The sequence below is a fragment of the Cetorhinus maximus genome, unplaced genomic scaffold (genome assembly GCF_964194155.1).
Source record: "Cetorhinus maximus unplaced genomic scaffold, sCetMax3.hap1.1 HAP1_SCAFFOLD_568, whole genome shotgun sequence".
Classification (NCBI taxonomy): Eukaryota; Metazoa; Chordata; class Chondrichthyes; order Lamniformes; family Cetorhinidae; genus Cetorhinus; species Cetorhinus maximus.
In genome coordinates, this window is record NW_027596510.1 from 228,302 (window position 1) to 243,796 (window position 15,495).

Below are 15,495 nucleotides of genomic sequence, written 5' to 3' on the forward strand. Positions count from 1 at the left end.
TTAGAGCATTTAGCATTTCAGTTGGTAGCAAACGGTAAGATGTGAAAACAGTGCAGTGCAAAATGGTCTTATTAATTTTCTCCTTTTCTTTTTTGTTACGTTTTTCAATTTAATTATTCTCATGGTGATTTTCAAATTGCTTTGGTCTGCATTTTTATACAAAACAGGGAGCCATGAAACCCTATTGGTTGGTGGTGTGGACAGGTGCTCCGGCCGTGTTGAAGTGCTGCACTTAGAGCAGTGGGGGATGCTGTGTGATGTTCACTTTGGTTTAGAGGACGCCAGTGTGGTGTGTGAGCACCTTCAGTGCGGGGCGGTAAAGGAAATCCAGAGAAACTGCCCCTTTGGGAAGGGAACGGCCCGGAGTGGAAGGAAAATTATAGGTGCCGCGGGAAGGAATCCCGATTGTCGGAGTGTCTGGTTACATTCGGGGAAAGTTTTAACTGCTCACATGGAAATGACTCGAGTGTCATGTGTTCAGGTGAGTCCTCTCATTCTATTCAATCATGGAGTAAGATAATCTTGTGCAGCACAGAAAGCAGCCTTTTGGCCTGTCCTTTCTGTGCAGGTTCTCTGCAAAATTATCTCACCCAGTCACACACCTGATAATTTAAAATAATCCTGCATTATTTTGCATTCAAATATCTGACCACTTATATTTTTAAATATACGATTCATGTTCATCCACCAGATTTTCAGGCAGTGCATTTCAGATCCTCGCAGCAAATTTCTTAGATGGTGCTCTTCAAATCTTCATCCATCATATTCTCGGGCAATGAATAGCAGGTCGTCATCACCCTCATTTCAGATCCTCATCCTTCACTTTCTCAGGCAGTGCATTGCAGACACTCATTCTCCACATTCTCCAACAGTACATTGCAGATCATTAAACACCACAATCTTAAACAGTGCATTGCTGATCGTCAATAAGCACATTCTCAGACAATGCAATGCAGACATACACCACATACATACACTACATACGCCACATTTTCAGACATTGCCTTGCAGGTCTACATCCACCACAATCTCAGACAGTGTATTTCCGATCTTCATCCACCGTATTCTCAGAAGGTGCGTCCCGTATCCTCATCCAACACATTTCACGAAAGTGCATTACAGATCGTCATCCAGATATTCTCATACGTGTGCATTCAAGATCCTCATCACCCTCATTCTCAGACAGTGCGTTGCAGGTCCTCACCCACTACATTCTCAAGCATTGCATTACAATCCACATCCACCACATTCTCAGGCACTGCATCGCAGATTCACATCCACCACATTCTCAGGCAGTGCATTGCAGATCCTCACCAACCACATTCTCAGGCAATACATTGCAGATCCACATCCACCGCATTCTAAAGCAGTGCATTGTAGATCCACATCCACCACAATCTCAGAGAGTGTATTTCAGATCCTCATCACTCACAATCTCAGAAAGTGCATTTGAAATCCTCATCCACCACTTTGTCAGATAGCGTGCAGCATGTCCTCACCTACCACATTCTCAGACAGAGCATTGCAGATCCTCACCCACCACAATATCAGACAGTGTATTGCAGATCGTTCTCCAGCACATTCTCATACATTGCATACCAGGTCCTCATCACTCACATTCTCAGTCATTGCATTACAGATTCTCATCCATCATAATTTCAGACAGAACATTGCAGATCTTAATACAGCACATTCTCAGACATTGCACTGCAGATCCTTATTCACAACAATTTCAGGCATGCATTGCAGATCCTCATCCACCACATTCTCAGACAGTGCATTGCAGAAAATAATTACTCACGCCATGCAAAATAAGCATCCTTACCTCACCATTTCCTTTGTCTATTACCATAACTCTGTACTGGTCGCCCTTGATCCTTCCGCTAATGGGAACAATTTTTCTGTCTCATTTTGTTCAGAGCCCTAAGGTTTTCAGCGTTCCTTCCCCAAATGGAATATTCGTTGCTTCTCCAAACTATGGAGAAAAAGTAAGGTTATCATCTCAGTACACACCTTTTTACGCATTTCTGCATCTTTTCTAATGTCTTCAAACCCTCCCTAAAGTGTATAGTGCATAAATGGATGAATTACTCCAGTTGAGGCTGAAGCGAATCATCATAACTTCCCAGCAGTATACTCCGTGCCTTAGTAATAAACCAAATAACTCGTAACCATAATAGCCTTTTTGCAACCTGCGCTGTAAACTACAATGACTTGTGCAAATGCACCCGAGGTTCCTCAGCTGCTGACTCTCCTTTAGAAATGATCCCGTTCCTTATTTTTACTACTACTCGTCCTTCGTGTGACAATCTTGCTTCACTTAATGACACTCTCACTTCTCAAGCAGAAGGCCTGATACAGCCCGACTCAAGTTATTTCGCAGATAAGTCAAGTCTGAGAATGAAGTGCAGTGCTGAGGGAATGCTGTCCTCTAACATTTGTCGTGTTCCAGGTGAGAGGTAAAATCGATGCCATATCTGCATTCTTTAGTGAAAGTTACTAAAAATATTAAGCATGACTCTACTTTGAGGGAAACCCGGGAGTCTCCCCCGGTGTCCTATCCAATATTATCCCTTGTTAACATCAAACAACGCAGCTCATCTGATCATTATTAGACGACAGATTGTGCGATTTTATTGCGCCCATTATGGCTGCGGCGTTACTTACATTGCAACAGTGACGAAAACTCACCAAGCAATTCAATGACTGTAACTTGCGTTGAGGTGTCCGATAGCTTTGAAAAAAAGGTTATCTAATTAAAACATGAATTTCTTTACATCCGACAAATGTGGACAACCGAAACTTCCCTCAACTGAATTTCATCTGGTACTCCCCTCCCCCCACGTTCTAACAGCTTCTCAGTGTCCGCTTGAAATTGATCCTTTTCATAATTTACAACAATTCAAAATGCCGTGTAATATGAAACAAAATTGAAATTGTTCCCCTTACAATCAATTCTGGGTGACGAAAATATATTAACGGAAAATCAGAGTTTCCCGCCAGTTGCAATGTTCCGTTTCTCCGGCATTGAAAATAGAAACGTTGAACACGACATCCTGTTGCTTTTCAAACAGCAATTCCATCTCCAAGCAGCCATTATTATTTTATTCCACAGGCGCTAGCATTTCTGACAAGCATCTTTCGTGGCACTTTGCCGAAGTTCATCAAAAAACCATCCACCGCATAAACCTGATTAACACTCTCAGTAACATCATAAAATTAATCCAGCAATTCCGTCCTATGCCACTGACTCTTAACTAATCCGGCCTGGTTTGGTAATTAACCCACAATGTTTCAATGGTCTCTTACATCTGACCCAAGGTATCTTTCCATGAAAAAATGCTTTCCCAAAGCCAAAATTAAACTTTCTGGTCTGTAGTTACTACGTTTAACTTTACACCCTTTCTTGCACAAGGGTTTAGTATTTGTAAACTACAGCTATCGGCATTGAAGAAGGATTGCGACATTATGGCCATTATCTGGCGATTTAGACTCTGACATTGGTCATGCTCCTTGATTACATCTCATCCATTCGATGTGTCCCGTCAAGTTCAACATCAGTTACCGAAGCTAATTCTTCCTCTTTATAAATAACTAACAATTCCATTGTTTCATCTGCCCACTCTTTAACCATCATTGAGCAGCATTATAAGACTGTAAGATCCACTTTAATTTAGTGGGACTCTTCTATACGCTCTGGCTAATGTACATTAATCGTGGTTAACACTTGCATTATCCAAATTCAATATTACATGCATTTTTTTTTGCCTGCTTCACCATACTCCCCATCTATTTTATCACCCAGGGAGCTTTTGGGTTTTTGCATATTCCTGTACTTGTCTAAGCCAATTGTCCATTTCGATCGTGAATCATTTTCAGAGGTGGATACCTGCACCTGCACGTCACGAAAATTATGTACCACAATGTATGTTCAGTCGCCTGAACGGTAAATCTAATTGAGGCTCTATTACAATCCCTGTTAGCCCTTTATTGAATAAGACTACTCTATTTCCTCCTTTAATGCCATATTTCGTTTCTAGTTTTCTGAGCAGATTGGTTTTCCTCTCTAACATTATCTACTCGTTCCAAAATCCTTGCCAAATTCGTTCAGACTGCCCAACAAATAAACCAGACGGACATCACCCCATTATTTGTTCATGTGAAACACATGGAAGCACCCAATTGTCCTTTCTTCACAGAACTGAGTCCATAAGTCCATGACAACAGATCACAGAGTCACATGAACTTCATTAGCCATCTCATGCACCATTTCTACCGCGACCTTTTCATCAGTTCCATCTCTTGTATGTTGTGCTGCGATATTTGAATATTATCAATATATTACTCCGTTGATGGCAACTTGCTAGAATGTAGGCAGCATCATTAAACTTCATCGGCAGGAGTAAATCCTTCCTTCCACCTTTGTCATTTCGCCAGTAATGGAGCACGAATGCTGGCTGCTCACGGTCCCGCCCCAGAGAGCTCAGCAGGCTCCCTGTGATATGCTTCAACTTGGCACCAGGAACAGAACATTTATTTGACCAATTATTGCCCAGGTTACATTGAATAATATGTGCATTATTTTGTTGAACTTTAATCGTTGCTCTCAATGGTTTTCTTCTTGTAGATGAAAGTTGGTCACTGAGATTGACGAATGGGGGAAGCCGCTGTGATGGCCGGTTGGACATTTACCACAAAGGTCGCTGGGGCAGAGTACAGGACAGCCTCTAGGACATCAATGATGCTAACTTGGTCTGCAGGCACCTAGGATGTGGTGTCGCAATTGCCGCTTATAACTCATCAAAATATGGAGAGAGTGAAGGGCCTGTATGGTTGAATGATGTCCAGTGTGGAGGAAACGAATTGCATCTCCGCAACTGCAGCTCATTTGCAATTAATTCGTCTCTCAATGGGAGTATCGGCGTCGGGGTTCTGTGTTCAGGTGAATAAATAGCTCACTTTTATAGGAATATAAATATAAATATCTAATAAGGAGGAAAGTGTGAATATACTTCAATTGTTCCTCGAGTTCTTTTAATCAAACTACTTAATATTGGAGCGGTAACGCGGAGAGAGTGGGCACGGACAGAACTGATCAACAATCAGGACATGCATTTTTGCTGCGTATTTATTAAGGACCGAATTTTCAATTTTCCATCAGAAAGGAAATTCTGACTATACGGTTGGGACAGTGTGTTCCAGTTGTTCGCGCGTGGTCGGCGGGAGATTTGAGGGGGAGACGCAGTGGTGTCATGAGAGGCGTTACAGCTTGGTGTGAATTTGTGTCTTACTTTAAAAACGTTTTCACAGAATTGCAGTTAATGAACTGCACAGGGCGACAGTCCGCTCATGGCGTATCTGGATTATTCCATCCTTGAAATACCGCGGCACATTCAGGCCTTTCAACAGCAGAAGGCTGAGCTTCTCCGAAAGGTCTGTCTAAAACGCCAACTTGATTTCTTTTTCCACTGATACTGCCAGACCTCCTGAGGTATTACAGCATTTTTTTTTCCATATTACTAATATAAAATAGCGAGATATTCAGAAATCGAGTGAAATAAGAGTTCGAGATACGTGCAGGGAAAAAAAAAGGTGTGTACAATTCATGTTCTTAAGTAGTTTGGGTAGAACGGTGAATACGAAAAGTTGAATTGACGTTGAAACAGCGCACACAGCATTGATCACACAATAGGTGAACTGCAAGCCAGAATATCGTAGAAGTCAGGTGTCGGAATATCTGAAATATTTGTGCACTCCACATTGTTTACTTCAAGTAATTTGAGATACATGTTTTCAACCATAGAATCAGTTACCTGTCACAGTCAAGTTAAATGTTCTTTATTACTTTTGCTTGATAATATCGAATAGTTTAATTTGAGCTTTGAGATAAATGCGTAATCGAAAAATCAGGATAAATACTGTATTTTTTGCATCAGATCACAAACAGTTAAGGCTGTCAGACGGTGGAAGTCCATGTGCAGGCCGAGTGGAGATTTATTACAACGGGACCTGGGGCTCAGTTTGTGATGATTACTGGGACCTGGCAGACGCTGACGTAGTTTGCAAACAACTGCTTTGCGGAAAGGCATTGGACGTAACAATTCCTGCCTCTTGTGGACCAGGGTCAGGTCCAGTTTGGCTGGAAGGCTTGAACTGTTCAGGGGAGTAATCGTTTCTCTGGCAATGTCCCTCTGCACTCAAAAAGAAGATCTGAAGATCATGTGCTCAGGTAAGGGTGACCTACATGGACTCATTCCCTTTATAAGAGAAGCTTCATATAGATGGTATTTTACTGCATGGCGCAGAAACTGCGCATGAACTGTCCATACCGCTCAACGCGTCTGACTGCTGCTTATTCTGCACATGAGTCTTATATGATTTCATCTGGCCCGAGCTGAGTTCCACTCTGTTATTTCCCTTCGTGTGTTTATCAAACATCACAGTCAAGGCATCTGTACAATTCACCCCACCAAACGTACATGCCTTTATTCTAATAGGTACTGAAAAAAAATCGTCACTGGCACGCATATCCTGCAGTCTTTGAACGTCTGCTTGCAGTTAGTGGAATCTGTCTTGGTGTTTACTGCAAGCCGTAGTTCATTTTGAACATTTACTTCAATTCCATTTACTAAATATTATATGTTAATCTTAAGAAGAAGTGACTCCCATCATCAATTCATGTGCACAGCAAGCCCCGACTCCTGCTATTATAATTGATATCCTGCGTTGTTCCTTGTTCGATCTTCTTTTTCTACCGTGTCATTAATTTCATATTCCCTGATCTCAGCCCTAATTCATCTGTGGAATAAATTTTCGAAAGTTATTGTTTTTTTTCAAATTCCATGCGGATTACATATATATTATTATCTCTGTATAATGTTAATGAAACTTCTTCAAGTAATACAATTGTTTGGTAAATGCATAATTCGCTCTTTTGAAATCTGTGTTTATTATCCTTTATTGTATAATTGAATTCTACATGTGCCTCTGTTACATTTCTGAAATAATTATCTCTATTCAGTAAACACATCTGGCACAATTTGGGTCGAGGGGGCACTGTTGACATTATTCCATTTATCACTGTAACCATCTGGCGATTTCTTGTTTCGTTGATAGAACACAAAGAGGCTGGTGAATGGAAAGCATCGCTGTGAGGGGAGCGCGGAAGTGTTCTACAATGGGACCTGGGGAACATTGTGTTCGGAAGCACTGGATCGCCATGATGCTGAGGTGATCTGTAAACAGTTACAGTGCGGCCCCCTGGTTTCTATAGACTATACCGCTCGGTCATTCGGAGAAGGATCGGGACATATTTGGCTCGATGAGATGGAATGTAATTTTCACGAGTCGGCCATTTGGCAGTGTCGGACAGACCCGTGGGGACAACACTACTGTTAACACAGAGAAGATGCAGGAGCATCCTATTCAGGTATCAAAATAAACCTTCCAATGTGCGGGTATTAGTTCACACATTGATGTCCAAATGAATCAGCACGTCTCCTCTCACAGGAGGAAAGATAACGAAGGGTTAGCCGGACAGTGAAAAGGATTGCGGTCAAGAATCAGGTGATTACACCTCTTTATTGCACCAATTAGCTGAGTTGTATGCCTGTATTTTTTCCGCAGAAATAATAGTGATTGATTCTTGTTGACAGATTCGGGTGTAGGTTTGCGCCTGGTTGGAGGTAACACCAACTGCTCCGGGGGAGTGGAGATATTGTGCAAAAACACGTGGGGCACGGGGTGTGATGACTCTTGGGATATGGCCGATGCCAATGTTGTCTGCAGACAGCTGGGATGTGGCTCTGCTCTATTGGCCAACGGAGGGGCCGCTTTTGGCCAGGATGAAGGTGATATCTGGTTCGATGAGGTGAGTTGTACCGGAAGCTAATCATTTCTCTCCAATTGTCCTTCCTCAGCGTCTGCTCAATCAAAGTGTGATCACAAGGTGGACGCCAGTGTGATTTGTTCCGGTATGAGTAGTTCTGAACGGTGTGGTCTGGGGCCGGGATAGTAGTGGTTGTTCATTGTTCGCTAAATATGACTCATGAATTCGTAAGTTATGAACAAAAAATGTATTTCTAAATTAAAGTTCTATCGTTCTTTTTTGCATAATACCCCATAGGTCCCGATTTGTCGTCGACAGCTTCTCCGCACACACCCACAGGTTGGTCTAATTAAAAAGTAATATTCCTGTCAAGGCTAATGCACCGAATAGACTGCTATTATTGATATTTTCGTGATTTTTTTAACAATTTCTGAAGTTAATCTGAGTGTTTCAGATTGATGGACCGTTTAAAATACAAGGCATTCAGTGTCTCTTTTGAATCTGTCTTTAACATTTATTTAAGGTCATGAAGATGAAATTATTTCCATCCCTCCTGTGATCGGTATAACACTCGGGATCCTGTTGATCTGTGAGTTAATCGGACTAATTGTGCTAATGCAGCTACTATCATCAAGGAAAGGTGAGAGTCAAATCTTAACACTGACTTCACATGAAATCTCGGATATTTTTATTTCTTATTTAAATTCATGAATGAGATTTCAGCCTCACCGGGAGCCCTGCATTCATTCTCCATCCATAATTGACAATGAGAAAGTGGTGATGAGCTGCCTTCTGGAACCGTCGCAGTCCATGTTGCATAGGTACACCCACAGTGCTTTTAGCGAGGGAGTTTAATGATTGACCCAGGGACCGTGCAGAAACGGCGACATATATCCAAATAAGGATGGTGAGAAGCTTGTAGGGTGACTTCCAGGACGTGGTTTTCCCATGTGTCTGCTTCCATAGCACTTCTCGATGTTTGCTGATGTGGTTTTCGAAGGCCCTGTCTAAGCAGCCTTACTGAACTCTTCATTTGCAACTTGTAAATTTTACGCACTGCTGCCACTGTACGTCGGTGGTGGAGGGAATGATTGCTTTTGGATATGGTGCCAATAAAGTGGAAGGCTGTACTCTGAATGGTGGCAAACGTCTTGAGTTTTGTTGTAGCTCCACTCAAACAGGCAAGTGGAGTGTATTCACTAACGCTCCTGATTGTCCATTGTAGATGGTTTAAAGGTTTCGCCGAGTCAAGAGTTGAGTTACCTCAGAAATTTTCCTTGCACCTGACCTTCTTTTGTCACTACCTCATTTATATCACAAGCCCAGTTCAGTTTCTGTTCAATGGAAATCCCCAGGATGTTGGTAGCGGGGGATTCACGGACGACAGTGCCACTGAAACTTAAAGGCTGACAGTTGATAATACCATGTTAGAGATGGTCATTCCCTGGCAGTTGTGTCGCGAATTTTACTCGCCACTTTGAATGTCAGGCCTGGGTATGGTCCATGTCTGTCTAAATGTGGACATAGCCTGCTGCAGTAGCTGAGGTGAACATTGTTCCATCCTCAGTGCACATTCCCACTCCTGACCATCAGATGAAGAGATGGTCAATGATGAAACAGATTATGATCATTGGGCCTAGCACCCTAAACTGAGGTGCTCCTGTATTAGTGTCCCAGGACTGAAAGATGATTGACCTGCATCTACGACAACTCCCTTGTGTTGTGCGCACTCTGACTACAAGCAGCGAAGAGTTTTCTCTCGAATCCTATGGGCTCCAATTTTTTCGGGCACCTTCATGCTTCATATCCTGGCGAGGATTCACTTTATTACCCTTTTCCATATATTGTCACTTATCATGTTGGAAACTAATGTTAACCGATTTTAGCCAGCATTCCCGTTCAAATCACTCGGTTGAACAGCAAAATGTGATATTTAAATGGAAGAGTCATTTGAATGTCCACATTCTCAGTCCTACTTGATCCACCGCCACTGCGGCTCAAGGTGAAACTAATTGTTGTAGCCATAGATCAGAAGGTTATCGGAAGCATTTTACACGTAATGCCCAGTAATTTTGTATCAGGCAATCGACCTCTATCCAATCAGTGTCCGTCCACTCCTTCCGTTTCCTTGCCCAGATGCCCAACCTCAAGCTGCGTAGCCAGAACCAATCCACAGTTTTGAGACGTGAGACTTTTATAGGATCTTCGGCACCCATTTATCAATATTGTGTACCCTGACATAACTTACTACTCCGATCTGAACAATAATCACACAAATCTTCGATGAGCACTGCCAATTAATTTTAACGCTGATGTGATACATAAAAGAAACCTGAGCTCCTCGCGGGTCTTTACAACCTAATGATGTCATCATAATTCAGCGATTTTTTCCCCCCAGCTTCTCTTCAGCTGAAATCCCCGAGTGCCTCACGACCGAGTGATCAGCTGGAATTGATTTCTCCCGAAAAAGCCTCTTTTCATCCTTTCCAACCTTAATTAAACTGGGCTCTAGTCTGGTGGAGTTGAACACGTGTCCATGCAGTTACACACTCACACATACACAAAAACATTCACACGCACATACCATCTATCTTTCTCTGCCTCTCACTCTCTCTCACGCACACATATATGGATACACACTCTCTCGTAAAAATACCTACTTAACAAAACATCCTTCATAGCTAGCTCAATGGCTTTGTGCATCCCTTTTTACCAACTTCTATGTGTTATTAGTTGCAAACATTTCATTATTAAACAATGGTAAAACGCAACAAATTATTAATCCCTCTGCGTTTCCTCCATCAGGTTCTGTCACTGGCGGTTGGGGTTCACCGACTGGTATGTACCAAGCAATTTATGAAAAAAATGAAGATATTCCGCCTGTCAAGGATCCCGCTTTGACCCGTGGCTCAGGTTTGTAACTTCCATTGCAAAGCCATTCTGCACTGGGGAATTCTTTTTCCGTTTAGCTGCTTTCTAAGTCAGTGCAGTGAATAGGCACGACTGGCATTCAGCTCACTTTCGTCATGTGAAAGTGCCGTATATCGTGTGTGTCTGTTATGCGTTAAGAGTAATGAGCTTCTCAAAATTCCCAAAATTCTGTTTTGCTCAAAAGGTGTTTTGCCGTTTATTTGAAAATAGCGAGCAGATCGCTGTTTCCAACTTACAAACAAAATGGTCCCTGCCTCCATTAGACATCTGACTGAATAAATTACACAGAGAGAAGATTATTGAATAGACATTGCAAACCACTCACACCAACTATGACAGTCTACAGTGCCCCTGTTCTCAGGGGCAGAGATTGACATTTGGGAATAATTTATCCAATATTATGCATATTCGTGTTGGGAAAAAAAAACATTCAAACTATTTTCAAACGAATCTAAGGGAATATGTTTCAATAACTAACAAGAATATGTTAAACACTATGGCAAACTATTGGGATCAAAAGCACATGGAAAAAAAGAAATAACGAAAACATAGGGAAGAATAACAATGATGGGATGCGGCGGGTTGGCAAAGCAGGACAAGGGAGAATATGAAGAAAGACGACCAATGTAATTACGGTGATAATTACGTCTAATCAATGAAATGATCCTGGATCGTCTAGTAAGTTAGTACAATATTTATAGGTAAAAGGGAAGTGCGGGTCAGAATTGCATGGCCGTATTCCAGAAGGAACTGAAAGAATAAGATCCAGCATTCATGAAATATCAGAAATATTAATCAATATTTTTCTTTTAGTATTTGCAAGGGGTAAAAGGTAAGAGGACATGACGTTGGGAAATAAGGATAGGAATGACAAAATTACATTTAAATGTAATTTAAAAATAAAGTTATAAAACACTCACCAACAAAAGCACATGTCAGAACAGTTTGCTTTCATTCATTAAAGAAAAATATTATAAGATAGCAGAGGCACATTTACAGTGGTTAACCAACTCATTTCAAGCGGTGGTAGTGCCACGATCCTGTCCGATAACTATCATTAAATCCACAGTTAAATAGGAAGATTGAAAATATCCAGGGAAGGAAAATCCGTTGTCTGAACGTTGGGGGGATAAAAACGAATTAAATTGTTACGAAGGACGGAAAAAGTACAAATTTGCATCAGACCAAGTAAAACACAGTCAGCAAATATTTCATAATGGGATCTCTCACTTTAAGAACCTCACCGAAACATTCAAAAAGGTAACAGCATAGTTAAGCGCAGCAGTGAGGATATAAATTCTGTGGGTATGATACATAATTTTTCGGAGATGTCCATTTAAGATACAGATGGATAAGACAAGTGCATACCGCTCAGCTATTGCCCAGTGGGTGTGAATATTGCTTCTGAGTCAATCCCTTTCGGGATCCAGTTCCACTACAGTACTTGAAGAGAAATATCAAGGTTGACACTTTGGTGAAGAAATGAGCGGCTGTTACCCTCTTGGCAGTGTTCTATTTCAGAGTCGTTGTTTAAGCGGCGACCAATATGTCTTCACCTTAAAACTTGAGTGTTCCCCTTGGTATACTGACAAATATATATCACTTGAGCAAAATCACAAAGCCAGATTATCTGATAATTAGCACATCACTGTGATTGCCCCTGGAAGGTTGCTGAGGCCAAATTGCCTGCCACGTTTTCCATATTACAGTAGTGACGATACATGAATTGTATCCAGTAACTGCAAACAGCTTTGGACATCTGGAGATCATGAAATGCACTGTCTGCACTCATTCATTACCTTTACATGGAGTCAAGTGACACCTTTGAGAATTGGTAGCCTGCTGCCTACAAGACAGAAAACAAAGTGTGCAATACTGGGTAGTTATGTACAGGGAATAAAGTGGGAATGGGTTTTCAAGACGCTTCCCTGCTAATATCGCTGTTGTTCAAAATTTATCTGAACGATTTAGACTTTGGATGAAAACGATATTTTTTACTAAATATAACGATTGACCAAATTGTGGTGGGCTGGGAGGTAGTGAAAGCGTTTTAAAAACAGCCATTAAAAAAATTGCGTCAATGGACATACGATTGGCAAATTAATCTCCACATAATTAATTATGGGGAATTACAATCAGGTATGCAAACTAAGAATTAATGTTCCATCTGTAACACTGAATCGGAATTAAATATTAAACTCGTGGGCTACAGAAGTTCAGGGAAACAAATAAAAAAAGAAAATCGATGCAGAATGATCAGGCTATCTAAAGCCAAACCAAACCCTATATTCCAGTCTGGATAATTGGATTTAAATAACAATATTAGCCTCGTGAACCTCGATCGAACATTAGTTAGAGGGAATTTGGGGTGGAATTTACAGTACAGTTCAGCAAATTTTTGAAAGATATGTAGGAGTAGTTGATGAGGGTCAATGCATGCAAAGCGTGATGACGCTATAATGACATACATACTTGCTCCAAGAACCAGAGATTTTCTCCCTCTCTTTAATAGTTTCTGCTTCCATTGACTCTCACAACCATATCGAATACTACACCAGCCACATTTTGGAGGACAAAGGTCGTGGATCGGAAAATCCTGACGAGAACTCCTCCAGTATTCAGCGTGGGTAAACATTTCGCTCCAGCCTTCTGGTCTTTGTCAATTACACTCAGCAATAACTACACTCGAATATGAAGTATAAAAAATAACGAACACACCATTAAGTTGCATGGACGATGATATCAGCAATTAAAGTGACTTTAGATAAAAACGCTTCTAAAAACTTTCAGGCTGATACATTTTCATGTAATTGCAATCAATAATATAAATAAGTGAAATAGTTTTATTTACAGTACATATCATGTTATAAGTTTCATCACAAGGCCCAGTAATCTTGTGAAATGTGAAATGTGCATGCAGGCTGGCAAGATCATTGAGTCAGTGAGACACGGGACATCAAAATAAAAAAAACACTGTGTGGGTATTTGTTCCAAAAATTCTCCACGTTTTATCTCCCTCCCCGATGCGCGCAATAAAACCTTTGTCCTCTCTTCTGATTGTTTGGTTCACTGTCAAGTCTCAATGTTATTCTAACTACTCCATCCATCATCACGACTTAGTTTATGCACGTTTGTGTTTGGTTGACTGCGGCCAACCAGGGTCTCCAATAAGTTGAGGGGATGGCTGTGTCTCTTCAGGGAGGCGTTGGAGTCATCCCTGAATTGTTTTTCCTTCTCCTCCTCGGAGAACCCAACCTACTCGACCTCCCGCCAATGATTTCCGAGTAGATGATTATTCTGATTTATCCTTCATTCACCCGCCCGCATGTGCGGAATGAACATGGTCTGTTTTAAAGTTCATGCTCTTGTAGCCACCGTGTTGACAATACATGGCCTCAACAACCACAGACATGTTCCTGTGTGTTATATATGACTCCAAACAACGGCGAGTTTTTCTTTTTCTTTCCCTTGGATCCCAAAGTCATCAGTTTGGCTCGTGATCATTGATGCCACACTCGGTCACATAGAACGTTGATGTCAAAGGCTCTCTCTGTCACCTCACCTCGGGAGTTTTGCTTTGTTTCCCATGTTCGATCCAAGGCCGAAATGAGTAATGAAGCTCAGTGACCCCGGCAAAACCCAAACTGATCGTCACTGACCAGGTGATTGCTAAGCATAAGCCGCTTTTGATTAAACCTTCCATCATTTTACTGATGATGGAGAGTAGGCTGATTCGGCGGGAAATGGCTTCAATCATTAGTATAATTAATGCTGTTCGCTGTGATTTGTCTCACTTGTTTAGACCCCATGCAGGAATAACTCCAGTGCTCAAAATGAAACATCCGACTTTCCAGTCCGTCATCTGTTGCGTCACAGCGGTACAACACAGCCCGGACAATAATAAACACCATTTCTCTTTCACTCAAAATAAACAAATTCTAACCTTTTCATGCTGCTCTCACACACTCGCACACGTGCTCACTCGCGCGTGCACACACACACACACACAGACATTGGAAATGCACCCGCTCTCAGCCCATTATTAACCGATAATATGTTCATCCCTAGTGCATAAAACTCAGGTAATTTTTTGATCAAGCCTTATCGGTTCGTCCCATCCCTGAAATGAATGACAATGTCCTCCGTGAAAAATTCGCAAGCACACACATTTTGTCGCCAGAAAGTACTGAGGGGGTTACTCCAACTTTACAACATATACATGAAACTGGTAAAACCAATGCTCGATTAAATGTTTCAAGATTCTTCCGCACAGTTGGGGAGTATGCAGCCCTCTCTCGTTTTTAGAATATGATTACCTGGAGTTGTACCGACGCTTTTAATGATACTGAAAATATCAATGATAACGGGGTGTTGTATTTTTTTTTCACGAGGAACAAAAAAAAAGTGTGATTTTGAAGTAGTCCGATCAAAAAAAAAGAATGCTTCGCATTTCTTTAGATGATCGTGGCAATAGTTTCAACCCTGTCTCTCAAGCAATATTTTTTTGCCCATATTTCAGGTACAAGCTATCGACAAATACAAGATGCGACGCCCCAGGCATGGTGGCACTATGTAAAATCTGAGGGAATACCCTTAACTTTTCCAATTATATGTCCCTCTCGAAATTGCTTCACTTTCTGATATAAACTTGTTTTGAAAAAAATGACACTTTACCTTGTGTCGTTACAGCTAGGTTCGTATTTTAACCTATAACTTATCTTTAAAAATATGAATAC

At 41.3% G+C, this 15,495-nt stretch overlaps 1 long non-coding RNA gene across 1 annotated transcript; it reads left to right on the top strand.

The window, feature by feature from the left end:
• Positions 1-360: 360 nt before the first annotated feature.
• Positions 361-13,375, top strand: LOC144674146 (uncharacterized). The gene is made up of 5 exons (XR_013574479.1): positions 361-481; positions 4,628-4,942; positions 8,352-8,468; positions 10,634-10,741; positions 13,272-13,375. It is a non-coding gene; the product is annotated as an uncharacterized LOC144674146 (long non-coding RNA).
• The last annotated feature ends 2,120 nt before the right edge of the window (positions 13,376-15,495 follow it).